Genomic DNA, 21,072 nt, shown 5'->3' with positions numbered 1-21,072 from the left:
TTCTCAATCCCCATTCATAGTTTAGTGATGAGGTATACATGCTCATCCTCACGAAAATCCATGTATCATCAGTGGACTCACGGACTCCTTACCTGAAAATAAAGGCAAGTGGATCTTTCTGACGTACATTGACGTAACCATTGTAAGTTTCATTAGAGTGTCTGCTGGTTGCGGTCATTGTTGTTTGTTTATATTGCAAACAACATTCAGGCCCAAGTTAAAGATCATGACCCCTCAGTAGAAAGGATTTCGGATCCTGCAATGTGTAGCACATGAGTACCCATGCTACATATTGCAAGAGCGAGGCCTTAGTTAATTATAAGACACAATAGGCATACGAAACAATGGGTTTTATTGGTGTGGGGGCAGTGATGATATCAATAGGAGTCCATTTGTTTGAGTGATACCACTTTACTCTGTTAATGCTACATGAAAATATGCAATTGAGCTATAGAATGGAGAAATAATAGCAGTCATCAACTGGAGCTCAGAGTATAATAGATGCATTTTGTAGAGTTACAACTTTACATACATAGAGTTACAACTTTAGTAGGGAAAGCATTCAAGAGACACTAATTTTTGAAGTGACACTATAATTAGATAAAGAAAATGAAGAAACTTTTAGAGAACAAATGACTTGTGGTTCACATAATTTTACATAAACATCCTTTTTGATTTTTACTGTAATGGGTTTTATCATTATAAGCAAAACTATATAATTTCATTTTGATCTCTAATTGCTTTTGGCAGCTTCTCTGGTTATTGCTAAGAGAGCAGAGCTGAATCTTAATGTAAATTGTCACAAAGGTCTGGAAATCCAGGTCATAAATACCTGCTGACTACACTCTATAAGAATGAGCATATGTTAGGTGTCTGATAATGAGAGAAAGTGTGCTCAAATTTGACTACAACTTACGTTCAGAAAAATGCTTTCTTAACTTAGGTGCACTTGTGTGAAATCTGAGGAAAAGGCATACAAGATGATGATGAGGATGAGGGGAAAGCAGTGGACGTGTTATTCCTTGACTTTAGCAAAGCTTTTGACACAGTCTCCCACAGTATTCTTGCCAGCAAGTTAAAGAAGTATGGGCTGGATGAATGGACTATAAGGTGAATAGAAAGCTGGCTAGATTGTTGGGCTCAACGGGTAGTGATCAATGGCTCCATGTCTAGTTGGCAGCCGGTATCAAACAGAGTGCCCTAAGGGTCGGTCCTCGGGCCAGTTTTGTTCAATATCTTCATTAATGATCTGGAGGATGGCATGGATTGCACCCTCAGCAAGTTTGCAGATGACACTAAACTGGGAGGAGAGGTAAATACGCTGGAGGGTAGGGATAGGATACAGAGGGACCTAGACAAATTAGAGGATTGGGCCAAAAGAAACCTGATGAGGTTCAACAAGGACAAGTGCAGAGTCCTGCACTTAGGATGGAAGAATCCTATGCACCGCTACAGACTTGGGACCGAATGGCTCGGCAGCAGTTCTGCAGAAAAGGACCTAGGGGTTACAGTGGATGAGAAGTTGGATATGAGTCAAAAGTGTGCCCTTGTTGCCAAGAAGGCCAATGGGATGTATAAGTGGGGGCATTGCCAACCGATTGAGGGACGTGATCATTCCCCTCTATTTGACATTGCTGAGGCCTCATCTGGAGTACTGTGTCCAGTTTTGGGCCCCACACTACAAGAAGGATGTGAAAAAATTGGAAAACATCCAGCGGAGGGCAAAAAAAATGATTAGGGGACTGGAACACATGACTTATGCGGAGAGGCTGAGGAAACTGGGATTGTTTAGTCTGCGGAAGAGAAGAATGAGGGGGGATTTGATAGCTGCTTTCAACTACCTGAAAGGAGGTTCCAAAGAGGATGGATCTACACTGTTCTCAGTGGTAGCAGATGACAGACGAGGAGTAATGGACTCAAGTTGCAGTGGGGGAGGTTTAGGTTGGATATTAGGAAAAACTTTTTCACTAGGAGGGTGGTGAAACACTGGAATGCGTTACCTAGGGAGGTGGTGGAATCTCCTTCCTTAGAAGTTTTTAAGGTCAGGCTTGACAAAGCCCTGGCTGGGATGATTTAATTGGGGATCGGTCCTTCTTTGAGCAGGAGGTTGGACTAGATGACCTCCTGAGGTCCCTTCCAACCCTGATTCTATGATTCTAAGATCTTTGTCAGAAAAAGTTCTCACTAGTAATGACCCTTCTTCATATCTGTAGCTATCTAAGCCAGTCTCTTAAAGGCACAAGTGAGCACTGATTTGGGAGTAAATTTAAGTATATGTAAAGCTCATGGTCTTAAGACAGTCTCCATCTGGATCAGAACTTTATTAGGGCTTTAATATATTATAGAGATTACTTTAATACATTATGTAGCTGCAGAGTTCAAATTTGACTCTGGCATAATGCAAAATAAAGGTTCTCAGGGCAAAGACATTGTTTATATGCTTGTAAAGCATCATGATCATCTATGCATCTGTGCATGGAAATGTAATGACCTATTCTAAGTCTACTCTTATTAGCACTTTTAGCAACAGTTTTTATATTAATGGCTATACTGGGATCAGGATATGTCATGTCGTATAATGTTTTCCCACACTTCACAGTGTGGTTACTGGAAGAGCAAGTAGATATATTGCTACTAGTACTATGGACCTTTTTATCTCAGGATTTCAAATCAGTTTACTAAGATGGTAAGTATTAATATCCATATTTGACATATGGGGAAAATACCAGACTTTAAGGCTCTGATCCAGCAAAGTACTTAAGCACATGCATAACTCTAATATGTAAATAGCCCCATTGAAGTCAATAAGAGAATTTGTGTGATTAAGAAAAGGAGTACTTGTGGCACCTTAGAGACTACCCAATTTATTTATTTATCACTTCGAAAGCTCATGCTCAAATAAATTGGTTAGTCTCTAAGGTGCCACAAGTACTCCTTTTCTTTTTGCGAATACAGACTAACACGGCTGTTACTCTGAAACCTGTGTGATTAAGGTTTCGTACTTAAGATGCTCCAAGTGGGTTGGGGCCTAAGTAACTTACCATAATCAAGGTCATACCATAAGTAGGTGGCAAAATTGGGAATACAGATGCTGATTCAGGAAAGCACTTAAACATGTGCTTAAGTCCATCCTAAAAGCACAGACTGAAGTGCTTTTTCTGAAAAGGGATGCTTTTCTTCATTGGGCCATATGTTTAGAGCACTAGACCACTCTGACACACATCTTTATCCCACATTCCAGGAAAAAAAGGGAGATGAAAGCACGTCTTTTTGCTTAACAGTAGAAAATGACTGCCATGTTAAGACGCTTGGATATATTAACCAAACATGCATCTCTCAATAGTCTTTTTTTCTTTTAAACTTGTTGAATGTCTGACATTTTACTACTTTATAGACTTAGGCAGTAAAGTGAAAACATATCCACTGAAAGGGCTCTTCAGTCAAGTCAGAGGAAAGGGCATAGGTTCGGTTTTGTTAATTAGTATTGTCAAAACCAAACAAAGCAAAACACCTTGGCAGATTTGTCTGCTTACTAATAGAATGGTTATTTGTTAATTCCACACCCAGTGAAGGAATGATGGTCAGGAAAGGTGTTTGTTTATAAAATGTCATGAACATTTATTAAAATTCCTGAAAAAGCATATTACCATATATCGAAAATGGGACTTGCAGTGTTCATAAGCAGCTCATGAATACTGAAAAAGTCTTCAGAAATATTTCATACCATATACAGAAAATTAATGATTATGAATAGTTCATAAACTTCCAAAAATTGTTAAAAGAACACACACTTGCACAAAGGGCTGGATATTTCAGAAATACTGAGTACCCTGCTGCTCTGATTGACTTCCATCTAACAGCAGATGTATATTCAATTACGATCACAATCTAATTCATATTATTGTTAGTTACACAAGTAACTTTTTTTTTCCTGACTGGCTGACCTATGCAACCAATAATGGAAGTTTCCAGTTGTATAGGATGGAAATATTTGCAATGTATGATTTGCATTTTGCAGTTTTATTAATTGTATAAATCCTGTAATCAGAGTAAACAATATTAACTTATTTACCTAATCACCAATTGCAAATATTCAAGAATGAGCCACAGATCAAGTATTATATGCTGAAGAAATACCTGATTAATAGATCACAAGATTCTCTAAATTATATGTGCATGATCTGTAATATGCTACCAAAGAAGACGTAGGGTCTTTTGCTATCTAGGGACATAATCCATAAAAAAAAAAAGGATTTAAGTTTCTCATTTTAAAACTCACATGATTGAAAATTGGGCCATTTACAATTAGTTTTATAAAACCAAATTTCAGTGTCAATCCTCATGCATTTATTTGACATATGATAACTGTGGGGCAGATTTCTTTTTCTTCCTCAGCTAGACATGGATGTGAAAAAGTCACAAAAGCTATGTTACTATATAAGCCATAGTAGGTAAAGTTTAAGGTATGTTCACATGTGGTGATCAGGAGAGAAGGTAGCTAGAGAGTCTAGTGATGAAGAGGAAGAGCCTGGCCGCAAAGAAACTTCCAGGATTAGAACTCTCATTAAAAAAACAGAACCACCAAAATAGCTATAGGAGCTATTGTTCAGGAGCATGAAAAGGTCCAAAAGAGTGCAGTCAAGGAGAAGGAGACATCAGCACCAGAAAATCTCATTAACTAGAGGGGACCAATTTTCATATCACCAGGACAAAACCCCAATAAAAATTACTCAAGGGTATTCTTTTGTGAGAAGTGATTTCAGAGAAAATAAAACACTAGTTTCTCAAGCAGACTGCTGAGAAAGGGCGTGTGAGAGATGGAACAGCAAGATAAATTGTCTACAAGGTCAAGAGAGCTTTTTGCAAAAGAATTGCAATTCTGTAAGTTGTATCTCACTCCATTCTTTCCTCTTTTATCACTTTTATAACATCAAAATATCCAAAATGGAAAAAGCAGGTGAATCATGGAAAATATTACTGTTAGGAAAAAAGAGACGAAAAATAGCTGTTAACAATGGTGGTAATGTAGGGAGAAAGGTCAAACATGGAAGGGGAAAGGTGTTGGAGAGAGAGTTTTCTTAGGAAACTGGACAATGTCAGGAAGATCCAGAGGATGTGAGTGTGAAGGGAGGCATTGGATTGGAGGTGCTGTTGCAGCAAAGTAGGAAAATGTTAGAAGTAAGTTCATTCCTCATGTCCGAGTTGGAAAATACAAGGGGGTGAAGAGAAGGATGATAGTAGGGAGAAGGCTGCAAAGATGTTACTATTATTGATCCCTTGGGCTACAAGACAGAAGAACAGGGAAAGTATGACAATGCAGGGTTAAAAGTAAATGAAATATTAATAAACACTTAATAGATTCATATAATATGTTTGGGGATGTGTGAATCCAGGTATTTCTCCAAAGACAAGAGTAAGTGGCTGCATTCAAACTGCAGGGTTACTATGGAGGAAATGATTAAAAGAATACAATCTGCTGAGCTCTGAGGCAACCATCTTGGGAACAAGAGAGATTAGAGGACATTAGTGAAGGATTATAAATATCTAATAATACTAAACTAGACTGTAATTACCACTATGGGAGTTAAAGAATTAGTAAGGATAAAATAAATAAAATACCACCTTCTTTTCATATATAAGCAGCTCAGAAAAATAAACCCAGAGGTAAACATATTTGTTTGTTTGGCTTTAATACAATTTCTGTTATAAATTGTTTCCCTTCAGGCTATTTCACTAGCTTGTTTTTCTAATTCAACTACTTTTTAGTTAAAACTTTATATGGAGAGAGCTGACAATTCATATAGTTGGTAAATCGCTGAGTCACTTTTGAATCTTACCTCCTCACTTGAGGCCTAATTGTCCAATCAGTCTGAAAGAAGATAATGTGACTATTTAAGTAAGAATTGCTGATTTAAGCATTTGTCTTTCATCTGTCAAATTGATTTTATTTTGATTTCCTTAGCCACAGGAATGGCAGATACAGGATCCAATACGATACTCTGTCTGTTCTTGAGTCTACGCCAGGGTCACAAACCTGACACAACATACAGGATACAAGACAGTTTACTTGAACGTCAGAAAAGTAATGTCTCCTGGAGAAAAAACAAACAAACAAACCCTACAGCTAGTTGGCATTCTACCTGGTACAAATTTAAAAAAAAACAACCTATCCAGAGGTATTTGTCTTTTGACCTAAGTGGCTTGTAAAGTCTGCGGTCCTGTGGGTTTTCCAGTTGGGAGTGGAAAGTGGTGGTAGTCCATGCATGTCTTTGATACAGCGTTGGCTGTTTACTAAGAGTTTACAAAGTCCTGTGTTTCTGAATGCAGAAGGAATCAAACAGCAAGAAACAGCTTCTTTTACTCACAGCACCAAGAGCACTCTAATCAGCTTGCACCCCTGACCCCAAAACCTCTCCCCAGGGTCAGCCTCATGCTTTCAGCTATTCTTCATGTTCATATCTCTCACTCAGACCTTGTCTATGCTACAGGTTACTTCACTATAATTTATGTCACTCAGGGGTGTGAATAATATACACCCGCGTGATGTAAATTATACCAACCTAAGCGCTGTTGGCTTAGAGAGTATCCACTACAAGCATTACAGTGGTGCAGCTGTGCCACTGTTAAGTTCTGTAATGTAGATGTAGCCCCAGTCATTTTTGTCTGTCCTCAGTTTCTTTGTGTTCTGCCTTCGTGTACACCACCCATACTCAAAACAATACCCAGTAAAAAGTCCTACTCCTTTCATATTGGGTGGGGCTTAAACTTGCTGTTGGGTGTGAACTCACCTTTCAATTAATATATCAATTTCAATCCCTAACTAGGTTTCACTCTGCTCCTAATGCCACCATCTGTAAGTGGAGCTTTTGCTTCCAGATGATAAATATTTATACTAAGTTAAGGTCTCAGGGAAATTTGAAAGGAACAAATAATTTAGTCCCCATATTTAGGTTGCTTATTAAAGATTTTGCCAAAGCTAATATCAATAGATATATTTATAAAATAATAAAACAACCTCTGAAAAATGGTATTTAAGCTTTGTACATTATAAGAATGTGCTCAGCACAGCTGAACATGGTCAGGCTTTGTCAGGTCAACAGGGAAAAGGGAACAGGTTCCATTATGAGGCAGGGGCTTACCTGAGCAGAGCTAAGGGGGAACAGGACATGGACAAGAGGTAAAAGTACTAACCCACCATGTATCATGAGGGCTGGAATTTATACCTCAGGAATTTCAGGCAGAGCATACACCTCTCCCTCTCTCACACATATATCTCAATCAGCAGCACCCACCTATGGGGTCAGAGTAGGACTGGGTTTTATGATCTGCACTGTGTTTTCACAACTCACCCTTTTTCTTTTGGGGCAGGAAAGGAATTTTCCCTCACCTTCAGATTGGCCAACATGGGGTGTGTTTTCTGCCTTCCCCACAGCAGGTTGTGGAGCTGCTGAGGTAGGTAAAGAGGTTAGGTCAAGCTGTCACAGCCTAGTCGGCATCAAGTGTGGTAGGTGTCCAGTGCGGGTACTTATTACAGAGGGTCTATGGTTCCCTGATAAACAGAAGTTTAAAGTGGATTTAAAGGAAGACATCTCCTAAGGAAAAGGAGAGGCTTGGGGCTCCTAATCTCAAGTATGACAGGGAGACACCCCACTCTAACAGGCCACACACCCTCCAGGCAAGCCAGGAAGGGGTTAGTGAGCTACTAAAGGCCCAATTAGTCCAAGTTGAGTCACCTGGAGCAGAAAGCAGGCTTCTAGGGAAGGGCTTAAAAAGAAGAGACCTGCTTACATAAAGCCCTGTAGGAAGAAAGAGTAGACAGGGGCTTTTGATATGGACTGGATGGTCAGGAATTAGGGAGAATTCAACCTAGCAGATTTCCTGGAGGAAAGAGAAGAGTAAGTTTATGTTGCTACATACTTATTTTGGGCCCTGAGTGCTCCGTAAGGAACTAGCAGGAGGTCTAAGTCTTTGTAACCCAGAAAGCTTTGGGGGCTTGGGAAGAGTAGCAGAAGAACAGATGGGGAAACTGACTGAGGCTGCTACAATTCATAGTGCTACAAGGAGGCGCCCTTGTCAGGTCCTCTTTCTTTTCTATCCCCCTCAGCATCAGGCTGGGACCATGTTAAGAAGGGGAGAGAGGTGATAGCAGCTGTCCCATAGGTGGAAAAGATTAAGGAAAGAATTGACCTGCACTATAGGATTTATTGCTGGGTATTTCTAAAGACCTTAAGTCAGTAGTGTTCAATCTTATTACACAGGAGGGCCACATTAAACCTAAGTACAACCTTGTATGGGCCAAAAAGATTCTACATATTTTAATAAGATTTAAAGTCACCAGTATTGATCTATATTTTAAATTCAGCTTGTTTTGTATGTACTTAGGTTGTTTCTCTTTACACATTTGTGTAAACTAAAATGATGTAAACTTGATTAAAAAAAGTGCTAATGAATCAGCTGTTAGTATATTGTGTTGAAGCAGGCCACAGACCTCATAAAATGTTTTGGTGTGCTGTGTGGGCTGTAGGTTGGGCACCCTTGCATTAAGTGAATAAGATTGTGGCCTAACGAGACTACATCCATTGTTTGTTGTCTGTCTTCCTGGTGGCAAGGCCAAACAATAATAACATTATGCTAGTGCAGGAAACTAGAAAACCGAGTGAAACTGTCTAATCTAGTTTTGTTCTCAGACCTGAGTAAAATGCTGACACTGAGATGTGTGGGAGTTTATCATGTCAGATGACTAGGTCCAAGCTGAAAGGGAACTTTTTTTTTTTTATTATTGAGTTATTGTTAGCATTTGGTTTAGGACACTTCATTCAAATATATGATTTCTGTCTTTATGGTCTCCTTTGAAACATAGATTCTTTCAATTTTTTATGCTCTACTTTCAGTGCATTGAGTTCACTAATATTCTCCATCATAAAATAGTTCTTTTTTTTTAAACCTGATAGAGAATCTTCGTTCAAAATTTTTGCTAAATTGCGTATTGCTTTTGCAGCAAGATCCTTTTTCAAGAAAAGTAAAATGGAGGCTGATGTGATGTTTGCAGGAGATAGTCGGAGGTAGTTGAAAATTAGAACACATTGCGCTAAATTCTCTGTTGGTGCAACTCTCCTGGATTCTTATGTTGTTCCAGGGATGGAAACGGGGCACAAGTTAAATATGTGCTCTTGACTCAAAGAACCAGACTACGTTTTAAGTTATTTATTTTAGTTTAGGATCTAAAGAACAACTTTCCTACTTTAACGTACTTACATGTCTCCCATTACCATAGTTTGAGAGTCCCATAATCTTTATTCGTAACTTCCCCAAGAGGCAGAGTAGCACTATTATCCCCATGTTACAAATGCAGAACTGAATTACAGAGCTGCTCAGTAACTTGCCCAAGATGTCACAGGATCTCTGTGGCAGAGCTGTGAACTGAACCTAGCTTTCCAGAGTCCCAAGTATTGCACCCTAACCACTAGATCAGTGGTTCTCAACCTGTGTCCCATGGGCCACTTGCGGTCCAATCAGCACACAGCTGCAGCCCATGTGATCTCCTCAGGACCATAAAGGATAGAGAGATATAGATATATAATATGTGGCTGCAGCCCACATAACACAGGGAGAGCTGCATATGCTCCCCACAATGGTAAATAGGTTGAGAACCATTGCACTAGACCATACTTTCTCTAACTTCACTCTTTGTTTGGGTCTATGATTTTATTCCTTGAATACAAAACTAAAATTCACACACACATGCCAGATGATCAGATAATAGTAATGGGTGAACCATTAGTAGGTGTGGCCTTACCCAGCATTGAGCTAAACCTCTTAAACTAGACCAAAGGTCCCCAATCTGTGGGGCTCACCCCAAGACGGGGGAATGGAGGAATGTTCAGGGGGGCATGGCTGGGGCATGGGCCAGCCCTCACAGGGGCAGGGAGGGAGTGCGATCCAGCTCTGTTCCTGGCCAGGGGATCTGGCTGCCAGCCCTGCATCTGAGAATCTGGCTGTGGCTGCCAGCTGTGCATACAGGGTCCCGGCTGCCAGACCTGCTTCCAGTGCTTTGCTCCCAGTTCCACTCCTGCCCCCAGCTATGGCACCAGCCTCATCCCCCTTACCCTTGTCTGCATTCTCCTCTGCTCCCAGACCCCTGGCCCGGGCTCCAGGGAGTGAGTGTGAGTGTGAGTGTGTGTGTGTGTGTGCGCGCGCGCAAGGTGGGGAGAGTAAAAAGTTTGGGGACCACTGAACTAGACATTCAGAATAGGCTTTCTATTTGTGATTTGCAAAACTTCTTGTTTTTATATGCCTGTATTGCTTTATTTCTACATATTTGTCTCCACTTTATTCCCCCTGAAATCATTAGGAAAACTGATTCATTTCTGTAGAAGGATGTGATAATTATAATGATGTACAGTGAGTACAGTAAAAATAGCAATCAATGATTACAGGAGAATTTTAAACTCTTTGAGGCAGGAATCTGAACATCCTTTGCCTTTATCATGTCCAGCATAAAGGTGCACAGATCCTGATTGGGGCTTGGGGATACTAACATAAAGATATTACTCCTAATAAAACTCTGTCCAAAAATGAATGGCTGTAACTATTGATTTAAAGTCTTCTGTTCTATTAGAAATGAAGTGGGAATGAAACATCAATGAACTGTCAAAACAAAAGCAAAGAAAAATCAGTATACAATTTAAAAGCTTCATTAAGTCCTAATTTTATATTCACTGGCTCGCTGTGTTAAATGAGCTATTTCATTTTATCAGCAAAGCGTGATGTTAAAATTATTTACCTGTTAAAAGCACTTTTTGGTTTTTGTAATTAAGATAATGAGGCTCCTACATTATGTTCCCTTAGAGGAAATTGCTAAGTTTTTTATTGTGAGCTTCATGGCACAGTATCAACACATAAATTGTGAGCAGGCCATGCTTCCCACTTCCTCCAGTTTATTTCCTCCGTAAAAAGAGAGCAATATTCAAACGGTACTTTTATGTTTGGATATAGTCACACACAGAGGTGGGAAGAAAGCAATTGTAAACCTATTTGAAAACTCAAGGGTTTTAATAGAATGAAGTTACCACTGCTCTCCTATATTGCACACTCAAATTACAATCCTGGAAGTAAGGAGCAAATCTTGCACACAAAGGTTTTGCTTGCATGGAACTGTACTAAAACACAGCAATGCTGAGTGACATCCTCTTAGGAATTGCTTTTTAGGCAGTGGCTACATGTGAAGTTTGCCAACTACTGCCTGGTATTCAAGGGCGCCTTCTGCTCCCCTCCTGCGTTGGCTTTATGAATTCACTGTGTGCAGACCCAATAGCTTAGCACAATGCATCCGAGAGTGCTAAAGGAGTTGACGGATGTGATTGCAGAGCCACTGGCCATTATCTTTGAAAACTCATGGCGATCGGGGGAGGTCCCGGACGACTGGAAAAAGGCTAATGTAGTGCCCATCTTTAAAAAAGGGGAGGAGGAGGATCCTGGGAACTACAGGCCAGTCAGCCTCACCTCAGTCCCTGGAAAAATCATGGAGCAGGTCCTCAAGGAATCAATTCTGAAGCACTTAGAGGAGAAGAAAGTGATCAGGAACAGTCAGCATGGGTTCACCAAGGGGAAGTCATGCCTGACTAATCTAATTGCCTTCTATGACGAGATAACTGGCACTGTGGATGAGGGGAAAGCAGTGGACGTGTTGTTCCTTGACTTTTAGCAAAGCTTTTGACCTGGTCTCCCACAGTATTCTTGCCAGCAAGTTAAAGAAGTATGAGCTGGATGAATGGACTATAAGGTGGATAGAGAGTTGGCTAGATTGTTGGGCTCAACAGGTAGTGATCAATGGCTCCATGTCTAGTTGGCAGCCGGTATCAAGTGGAGTGCCAAGAAGTTGGTCCTGGGGCCAGTTTTGTTCAATATCTTCATTAATGATCTGGAGGATGGCGCGGATTGCACCCTCAGCAAGTTTGCAGATGACACTAAACTGGGAGGAGAAGTAAATACACTGGAGGGTAGGAATAAGATACAGAAGGACCTAGACAAATTAGAGAATTGGGCCAAAAGAAATCTGATGACGTTCAACAAGGACAAGTGCAGAGTCCTGCACTTAGGACGGAAGAATCCTGTGCACCACTACAGACTAGGGACCGAATGGCTAGGCAGCAGTTCTGCAGAAAAGGACCTGGGGGTTACAGTGGATGAGAAGCTGGATATGAGTCAAGAGTGTGCCCTTGTTGCCAAGAAGGCCAATGGCATTTTGGGATGTATAAGTAGGGGCATTGCCAGCAGATCGAGGGACGTGATCATTCCCCTCTATTCAACATTGGTGAGGCCTCATCTGGAGTACATCCAGCGGAGGGCAACAAAAATGATTAGGGGACTGGAACACATGACTTATGAGGAGAGGCTGAGGGAACTGGGATTGTTTAGTCTGCAGAAGAGAAGAATGAGGGGGGATTTGATAGCTGCTTTCAACTACCTGAAAGGGGATTCCAAAGAGGATGGATCTCGACTGTTCTCAGTGGTAGCAGATGACAGAACAAGGAGTGATGGTCTCAAGTTGCAGTGGGGGAGGTTTAGGTTGGATATTAGGAAAAACTTTTTCACTAGGAGGGTGGTGAAACACTGGAATGCATTACCTAGGGAGGTGGTGGAATCTCCTTCCTTAGAAGTTTTTAAGGTCAGGCTTGACAAAGCCCTGGCTGGGATGATTTATTTGGGGATTGGCCCTGCTTTGAGCAGGGGGTTGGACTAGATGACCTCCCGAGGTCCCTTCCAACCCTGATATTCTATGATTCTAATGCCAAATACAGCTGGGACGAAATCTTGTTGAGGTTTCCTGGCACTATTGGAATACAAATAATAGACACAGACTGGTCATAGCCCTCTTTGCGGGTGACCTACCCACTATGCCACACCATCTTTTCCTGTTACTGGGACCACCTGAAGCCAGTATGTGAGTGGCCTGAATAGGGGTAGTGTCTACCTTCATTATATTCCATTCCATTTCCCACCACTTCCACAGTTTGGGGCCTTTGCTTAAACCTTAGCAAGATTTGGCCTCATTTTGAAAGTGAATGTTAGATTGTTTGCTGTTTTAAAAGTTCAACATAGTGCCTAACAGTGAGCATTTTTCTGTTGTACCATTCAGAAACCTCGCTTGAGCCTCGATCTGGCTGTTAGTGCTATATGCATCTGTCAGTCAGAGTGCCAGTTATAGGGGAGGCAACGAAGAGAAGGCCATGAGTGCTAAGGAAAAAAAGTAACATTTAAAAGGTCTTTTGGCCCAAGTTCTTCCTCTGACATAAGGACACTGCTCTTATAAATGGCAGTTGGGGAGATGCTCACTGCAGACTTAATAGGTTTGTGCTCAGAAGATGGAATGACTCCCTCAGCATTGTTCCCTTCCCTGGGAACCTTAGAATTCTCTCCTTTAGTGTACTATGAAAGACAGGAACCACAAATGTGAGGCACTGTAGTGTGGGAGATAACAGGCGTCAGTCATTCTCAGTGGTATTTTGCCTGGCTGGCCCAGTGGCTATTCAGTCTAGATTTAATGCGGACTTAAGCAGAATCTATTCTGGCAGGTGCTACTGGGCAGCAGTGAAAGATTCTCATGCCTGCAACCTCTGGAGGAGCAACCAGTTGGAGGGCAGAGTAGCATTGCCTAGAGCGCCATATTCTTGCCTCCATACATAGGCAGATTCTGTTCTCTGTGAATCCCAAAATCTGTGGTTGGAAGACCACAACTTTTGCCCATTGGCATTTAGGCTCAAACAACTTCATAAAGACTAATTGAGTTGTTGTAACTGGAAAACCAGCACCGATAGCCAATTAATGTGTGGGAGGGTGAAGAAGCTACATTTAGCATCTCCTTGAAAAAAGAAATGGGACAGGCTATTAAGAATGCTAAAGTCACCACCTTTTCTTCATTGTGAGCATCTTTTGCAAAAGATCTAATTTTAACAAGCTTTTTGCAGCCACTTTGTGTTCTAAATTCTTTTAAATATGGGTCAGAAATTTTTCATGTTCTCTCTCTCATCCTTAAGAGCATAACCAGACCCAAAACAGATACTGCAGTACTTGCTTGTATGATCCAAATTGTAGGATTTGTTGTTCATTCTTCCTCCCAGTTGCCAAAGGCTTTCAGTGTTTGCCTTGTTCAATTCTGGTGGCAAAACCAAAAATGTTCACCCAACTCTCTCATACACATAAACAGAGCTGTGATGAAGGAATGACTGAGAACTCTGAGACTGAAATTCTTACTGACATGTTGCATTTTATGGGATGATAATCCAGTTCACCTGGCGCCTCTCAGGTTCTAATGGGTATTTGTCCAAAGTGATTGTTAACACTTATGATGGATTATTCACAATGAGTTTGTCTGCAGCTAATTAACCATATTGTATAAAACCTAGATCTATTTTAAATACAAAAATTTGAATTATGTTTTTTTGTAAAAATGGATGGGGAGTGTGAGTGGAATATAGAAATGAAGAAACCAGAAGAAAACTACTGAAAGTGACTTGGATGGGCCAAAGAGTGGAAGAAGTGAAAGTGTCTCACTGAGGTACAGGGAAAAACAATGGGAGTCTTCATTCACAAACAACTTATTTTCTTGGGAGGAGGGTACTCAATACCAAGAGAAATGACAAAATAAACTTAAAGGATGGCTTCAGTTTATACAACATCTGAAAAGAAATATTGACAGGCTTGTTCATGCTTATCATTAGCCAATTAAAAGGTAATAACAGGAAGAAGTCACAGTGCTCACTTGAGCGGTGGTGTGTGTGTGCGGTGCACATGCATGTGCACGCACATTTTTTTAGAAAATTAATGACCTTAAAGCACCATTCTTGTGACTGATTATTAAGTAACCAGCAGGCATATTGCAGCTTTTTACCTTCACAGATCTGATTGCCATTTAGAGAAGGCTTTGTTATATCATCTTTTTGGTTCCATTTGCATTATCAGTGGGAAAACTGGGTTAGAAAACATCTTGGATTTGTGTGATGGCTTATATGTGCACTATTATTTATGGCTTTTCTGTGTCAATGAGCTCAGAGCCATCTTAAATGTCAAAAAGACACAGTGGAATTCTGATGCTTTTTCTACCCCAAACTACCTCTCATTGTGGCTGCAGTATAAATAGCTGCCATTTTATTTAATGCTTTGCAGCGAGGCACAGTAATGACATGCAACTACATAGACTGAATTTTTGCAGTCATTAAAGTATTATCTTCGGCTATCTGCCTGGGTCTTGTTGGCTTTTTTGCCACTTGAAAATTTTAGTAGACAAGAAAAGTCACAAATGTTCTTTATAAATGGCCACTAGCACCACAAACAATGGTTAAGCAGCCAGTGTTCTTTGAATTATGCTGAGAGCTACAGCAAATGATTGAAAAGAGCAACTTTCTGAAAAGAACTGTTAAATGCCTTACCCACAGAGTGCTCAAATGATTTCCTGCTGTTCTTTCCTGAGACTTATTTTAGCAAAGCTTTTAATACAGTCTCCCACAGTATTCTGTCCAGCAAGTTTAAAAAAGTATGGATTGGATGAATGAACTATAAAGTGGATAGAAAGCTGGCTAGATCGTCAGGCTCAATGGGTAGTGATCAAAGCTCAAGGTCTAGTTGGCAGCTGGTATCAAGCGGAGTGCCTCATTGGTCAGTCCCGGGGATGGTTTTGTTCAACATCTTCATTAAGGATCTGGATGATGGGATGGTTTGCACCCTCAGCAAGTTCGCAGATGACATTAAGCTGGGGGGAGATGTAGATACACTGGAAGGTAGGGATAGGGTCCAGAGTGACCTAAACAAATTGGAGAATTGGGCTAAAAGAAATCTGATGAGGCTCTACAAGGACAAGTGCAGAGTCCTGCACTTAGGATGGAAGAATCCCTTGTACTGCTACAGGCTGAGGACCAACTGCCTAAGTGGCAGTTCTGCAGAAAAGCATGTGGGGATAACAGGGGACAAGAAGCTGGATATGAGTCAGCAGTGTGCCCTTGTTGCCAAGAAGGCTAATGGCATATTAGGCTGCATTAGTAGGAGCATTGCCAGCAGATTGACAGAAATGATTATTCTCCTCTATGCAGCACTGGTGGGGCCACATCTGGAGTACTGTGTCCAGTTTGCGCGCCCCCCCCCCACTAGAAAAAGGATGTGGACAAATTGGAGCGAGTCCAGCAGAGGGCAATGGAAATCATTAGGGGGCTGGGGCACATGACTTACAACAAGAGGCTGAGAGAACTGGGCTTATTTAGTCTGCAGAAGAGAAGAGTGAGGGCGGATTTGATGATAGCCTTCAACTACCTGAAGAGGGTTTCCAAAGAGGATGGAACTAGGCTGTTCAGTGGTGGCAGATGACAGAACAAGAAGTAATGGTCTCAAGTTGCAGTCGGGGAGGTGTAGGTTGGATATTAGGAAACACTATTTCACTAGGAGGGTGGTGAAGCACTGGAATGGGTTACCTAGGGAGGTGGTGAAATCTCCAACTTCAGAGGTTTTTAAGGCTGAGCTTGACAAAACTCTGGCTGGGATGATTTACTTGGTGTTGGTCCCGCTTTGAGCAGGCGGTTAGACTAGGTGACCTCCTGCAGTCTCTTCCAACCCTAATCTTCTATGATTCTATGAAAAATTCAGACACACACAATATAAAAATATTGCATTTGTATTTTGTTTGTGCCTTGATCAACAGGCTAGTCTCCTCTCCCTCCCCCCAATTACTTTTCAGACTTGTTGGCTGCCTTTCAGAAGCCTGTTCCTGAGGGCAATGCTGTTGCTGATTTGCAGCAGGGTTGTTACTAGCCTCTTTCCTGCCCCCCCAGAGATCCCTCTACTGCCTGCCTAGACTTAATGCAGCTCAAGTTAGTGGGGCCACCTCTGAATGTAGATCTGCTCTTTTGGCAGAGGTGTGGCAATGCATCACTCTTGCCAGAAACAATTATTCTGATGGCACATGGCACCAGCATATTTCCACATATTCTGACCAACTGATGTTTAGTCCATTTCCTCTATTATTTCTCTTTCCAATTACTGTATATCTACTTCTATTTATCTAATAGAATCGGACTGAGTACAGCGTGTGGTACTGACCCTTATTTTATGATGATTCCTTCACTATATCCCAGTGGTAAGGGTGATTTGTTTCCATTAACATCCTTAATGTGCTAGACTGAGAGGCATTTTTAGCAACCAGCCAGGTGCTCAAGTCCCTGCCAATTATTGGGATGGAATATCGATTATTTTGCTCATTGCCAAGAGGCACCTTCGTACCAGTCTTAGCATCACTAAGGTAAAAGCTGGGAGGGAGGGGTGATCATGAGGAGTGAGCCCAATTCTATGTCCTCTCTGATATGCTGGAGTAAGCATCTGTGAAAAACAGGAAGTCTATCTCTATTTGACTTCTGGTGTATGTGTCGGGGCCCATGAGACTGCAGACTCTGCAAAAACACATCTGTATAACTAATGGCTTAAAAAGTGCTTGTGTCATAAATATAAAGGGAAGGATAAACACCTTTAAAATCCCTCCTGGCCAGAGGAAAAATCCTTTCACCTGTAAAGGGTTAAGAAGCTAGAATAACCTCACTGGCACCTGACCAAAATGACCAGTGAGGAGACAAGATACTTTCAAAAGCTGGGAGGAGGGAGAAAACCAAAGCGTCTGTGTGATGCTTTTGCCAGGGACAGAACAGGAATGGAGTCTTAGAACTTAGTAAGTAATCTAGCTAGATATGTGTTAAATAATGATTTCTTTAAATGGCTGAGAAATTAAGTTGTGCTGAATAGGATGAATATTCCTGTCCGTGTGTCTTTTTGTAACTTAAGGTTTTGCCTAGAGGGATTCTCTGTTTTGAATCTAATTACCCTGTAAGGTATTTACCATCCTGATTTTACAGGGGTGATTCTTTTTTACTTTTTACTTCTTCTATTAAAATCCTTCTTTTCAAGAACCTGATTGCTTTTTCATTGTTCTTAAGATCCAAGGGTTTGGGTTTGTGGTTACCTATGCAAATTGGTGAGGATTTTTACCAAACCTTCCCCAGGAAGTGGGGTGCAAGGGTTGGGAGGATTTTTGGGGGGAAAGCCGTTTCCAAACAATGCTTTCCTAATAAAAATAAACCCAGATAAACGTTTGGTGGTGGCAGTGGAAGTCCAAGGGCAAAGGGTAAACTAGTCTGTACCTTCGGGAAGTTTTAATATAAGCTGGTAAAAGTAAGCTTAGGAGGTTTTCATGCAGGTCCCCACATCTGTACCCTAGAGTTCAGAGTGGGGAAGGAACCTTGACAGCTTGTTTAATGATTTTTCTTTGACATGTTTGTAATTGTAGCAGTTACTAACAGAAATGGGGTGAACAGATCTGAGGAATTTGGATTTGACCTTCTGGACACCACTTGAAATCCCCAGCCAGAGGCGCATAGCTGTCCACTTGAACTTTATCGTTTGACCACTCGAGACTCCTTCATGCTGTGGGTAACTGTTGTTTGGGGGCGTTTGTGTGTGCTTGAAACTAAATAAAGCAGAGACTTTGAGAAAAGGCATTCTTGTGAGTGCTGGAGACTAATCAAGTGAAGGCTTTAAGTAAAAGCACTTGATTTTGTGTATGCTAGATGGTTGCCATAAATCAGATGGATGTGCTGTGTCTCCATGGATTTATTTCCTGATACTGCATTGCAGAGAGTAAAGTGTCTGTCTGAGAGCACTGGGTTTCAGGTAACAAGGGACTCTGAAAGCACTAAAGGCCACTGCCTTCTTGGGCTAATCTTTTGGCTCTGATCCTGCAATAAGCTTCTCATGAACAGACTTCTGTTCCCACCTAGAATTTCAATAAAAACAGGAGAGCTCCATGCAAGTGCAGGGATCTGCTCACATATTACCTATTGCAGAAACTGGGCCATTGGCCTCCTCTACATTATATTAAAAAAAATAAATCTATATTCTATCAACTACCACCAAGATACAATGGTAACAATGCCAGAGTCCTGTCTACTCTGAGCATTCTTTGCAGTGATTGTGGAAGTTGCTATAATTGGAGCTCATTCTGGTGCAGAGAAGGCCTTATATTTTAGCAAAGTATATTACTCCTTAATTTTATCTTAGTTTTGTCATGTGAGGAAGAAAAATGAACACGGTCCATAGTTAGAAGGCTCTGAATAGTGTGTTCATACTGCGCATGAACTGTGTGGAATTTCCTATAGTGCCCTTATTCTGCAGAAGAATGGCCATTAATGTTCTCAGCTAGAATGTTGAAAGTCATGAGTATGAGTCTCACTTAATCTCACCCTGAAACACCATTTCTAGTTTCCCCCAGCTGCAGAACCATTACCTTATCAATTGGGTTAGGGATGTCAAAGGTGATAGGACATGATGCTGGCGACGTCACTCCCACGTGTACTATTAGCTATGAAACTAATGTGCCTTAAGCCCATCAATCTGATGAGCCATTGCTTGGTGGCACTTTGACATGCTTGTGATGTTTAGTAATCACTTCAAACTTCATGTCCCTGCAAGAACTATGCTTGATTCAGTGTCTGGTTCCAAGTGGCTATGTGTAACAACAAGAGCTTCATAATACACTGCCCAGACTCTCTCTGTGGCTTCTGATACCACAATGCTAAATATTGACATTAGTAAGCTTTGCTGGCTCTTTAAAACAAGAAATGGGCTAAACCGGATCAGATCACTTTGGGTACCTCCAGAAGGGCTTGGCCTGAGCATTTTTTATTTATTTATTTATTTATTTTGTGCCACACCTGCAAGACATTATGCCAGCAGACTGGCCAACAGAAGTAGATGTTGGTCAAATGAATTGGTGATCCTTGGATGGAAGCTGCTAAATAAAGGATTTGTATAAGTAGTATTAATCAGGTAACAATCTAATAAAGAAAAGGGCATGGGTCCTAAATAGAAGCTTGTATGGCCTATAAAGCTTTTTGGTTCAATCAAAATATTTTTCTCTCTTGAAGGCTATTTCCCCCTCATCATGCTATATTAATGGTGCTGTTTTTTGTTTTTAAACTACTTTTGAGCTTTTGATTAGTTATAACCTAGTGAGTCAAGTCAGAACCAATTACTCAGGTAAATACATCCTTAAGTTTCAGTTCTCACCCACTCTGAGTTAAAATGGAAATACCACCAAAAGTGAATAGAAGTTGTGATATGAAAGCAATATATTCTGGAAGATTTCATTTTCAAGCTATTCTTAATATGTTACTGTTATGCTGTCTTAGAAATGGTTTTTTAAATTGTTCATATCACTTATCAAATGACTTTACAGCTGCTGACTATATTAAAGAAACAGTCTAACACCATGCCTCTGCATAAAACCGTGCAGTAAAATGTTATTGAACATTTCACAGATGAAAATAAAACTTAAAATCTACATGAAAATTGTGATCTTTGTAGACATAAAATATAGAGATCGTATTTTTAAATTACAATTTGTGTATTTAATCTGAAAAATGTTATCTGGTGGAATTCAGGTATCTGCATCTGTATCTAAGTATTGGTGTATATAATGCCTAGTAAAATATTACTATTAATATCTGTGGCAGAAGGTTAGAATAATGTCTGAGCTCATATATGCACAGCATTTTTGTTTCTAGATTTCATACCATCAGTCAGATTCCATCAATTTTGTTCCTAATGTTACCCGTGAACATGCAGTGCTTGGAGTTCAATCATTCCCTCTCAGGTTAATGGCCTTTTAGGAGGAAATTTGCATGAGGATTCTCTTGGGGTGGGAGGTTCCCACACATCTTCCTGGCTTAAGAGATGGTTGTTCTGGTGGACAGGGATGCAGAGCCCTCTATCTTTGAACTGATCCTGGTGTTGCCCTGGTTCCCTGGCAGCTTGGCTCCACTGGAGTCATGCTAACATGATTTCTCCCCCACCCCCAGCCATAGAGGCTCCCAGGATCTCAGGTAGCTGTGCAGAAAAGGTGGTGGTGGTTGTTTTGTTTTTTTGCAGGCAAAATCTGCATCAACATAAAAAGGCTGTTTTCTATTCTGGCTCCATTGTGGGCCCACCTACTCATCTCTTGTATATCTTCCTGAATAGACCCTGGGTATTTTAGAGAAGGAC

The 21,072-nt window shown here is 40.9% G+C and overlaps 1 long non-coding RNA gene across 1 annotated transcript; it reads left to right on the top strand.

Annotated features, from left to right (window-relative positions):
- The first annotated feature begins 7,798 nt into the window (after window positions 1-7,798).
- On the top strand, window positions 7,799-20,370 carry LOC122466035. The gene is made up of 3 exons (XR_006291240.1): window positions 7,799-7,895; window positions 17,055-17,122; window positions 18,320-20,370. It is a non-coding gene; the product is annotated as an uncharacterized LOC122466035 (long non-coding RNA).
- The last annotated feature ends 702 nt before the right edge of the window (window positions 20,371-21,072 follow it).

The sequence above is a fragment of the Chelonia mydas genome, chromosome 5 (assembly GCF_015237465.2).
Source record: "Chelonia mydas isolate rCheMyd1 chromosome 5, rCheMyd1.pri.v2, whole genome shotgun sequence".
Taxonomy (NCBI): domain Eukaryota; kingdom Metazoa; phylum Chordata; order Testudines; family Cheloniidae; genus Chelonia; species Chelonia mydas.
Note: the sequence above shows the minus strand (reverse complement) of the source record. Positions and strands in the feature narration are given on the sequence as shown.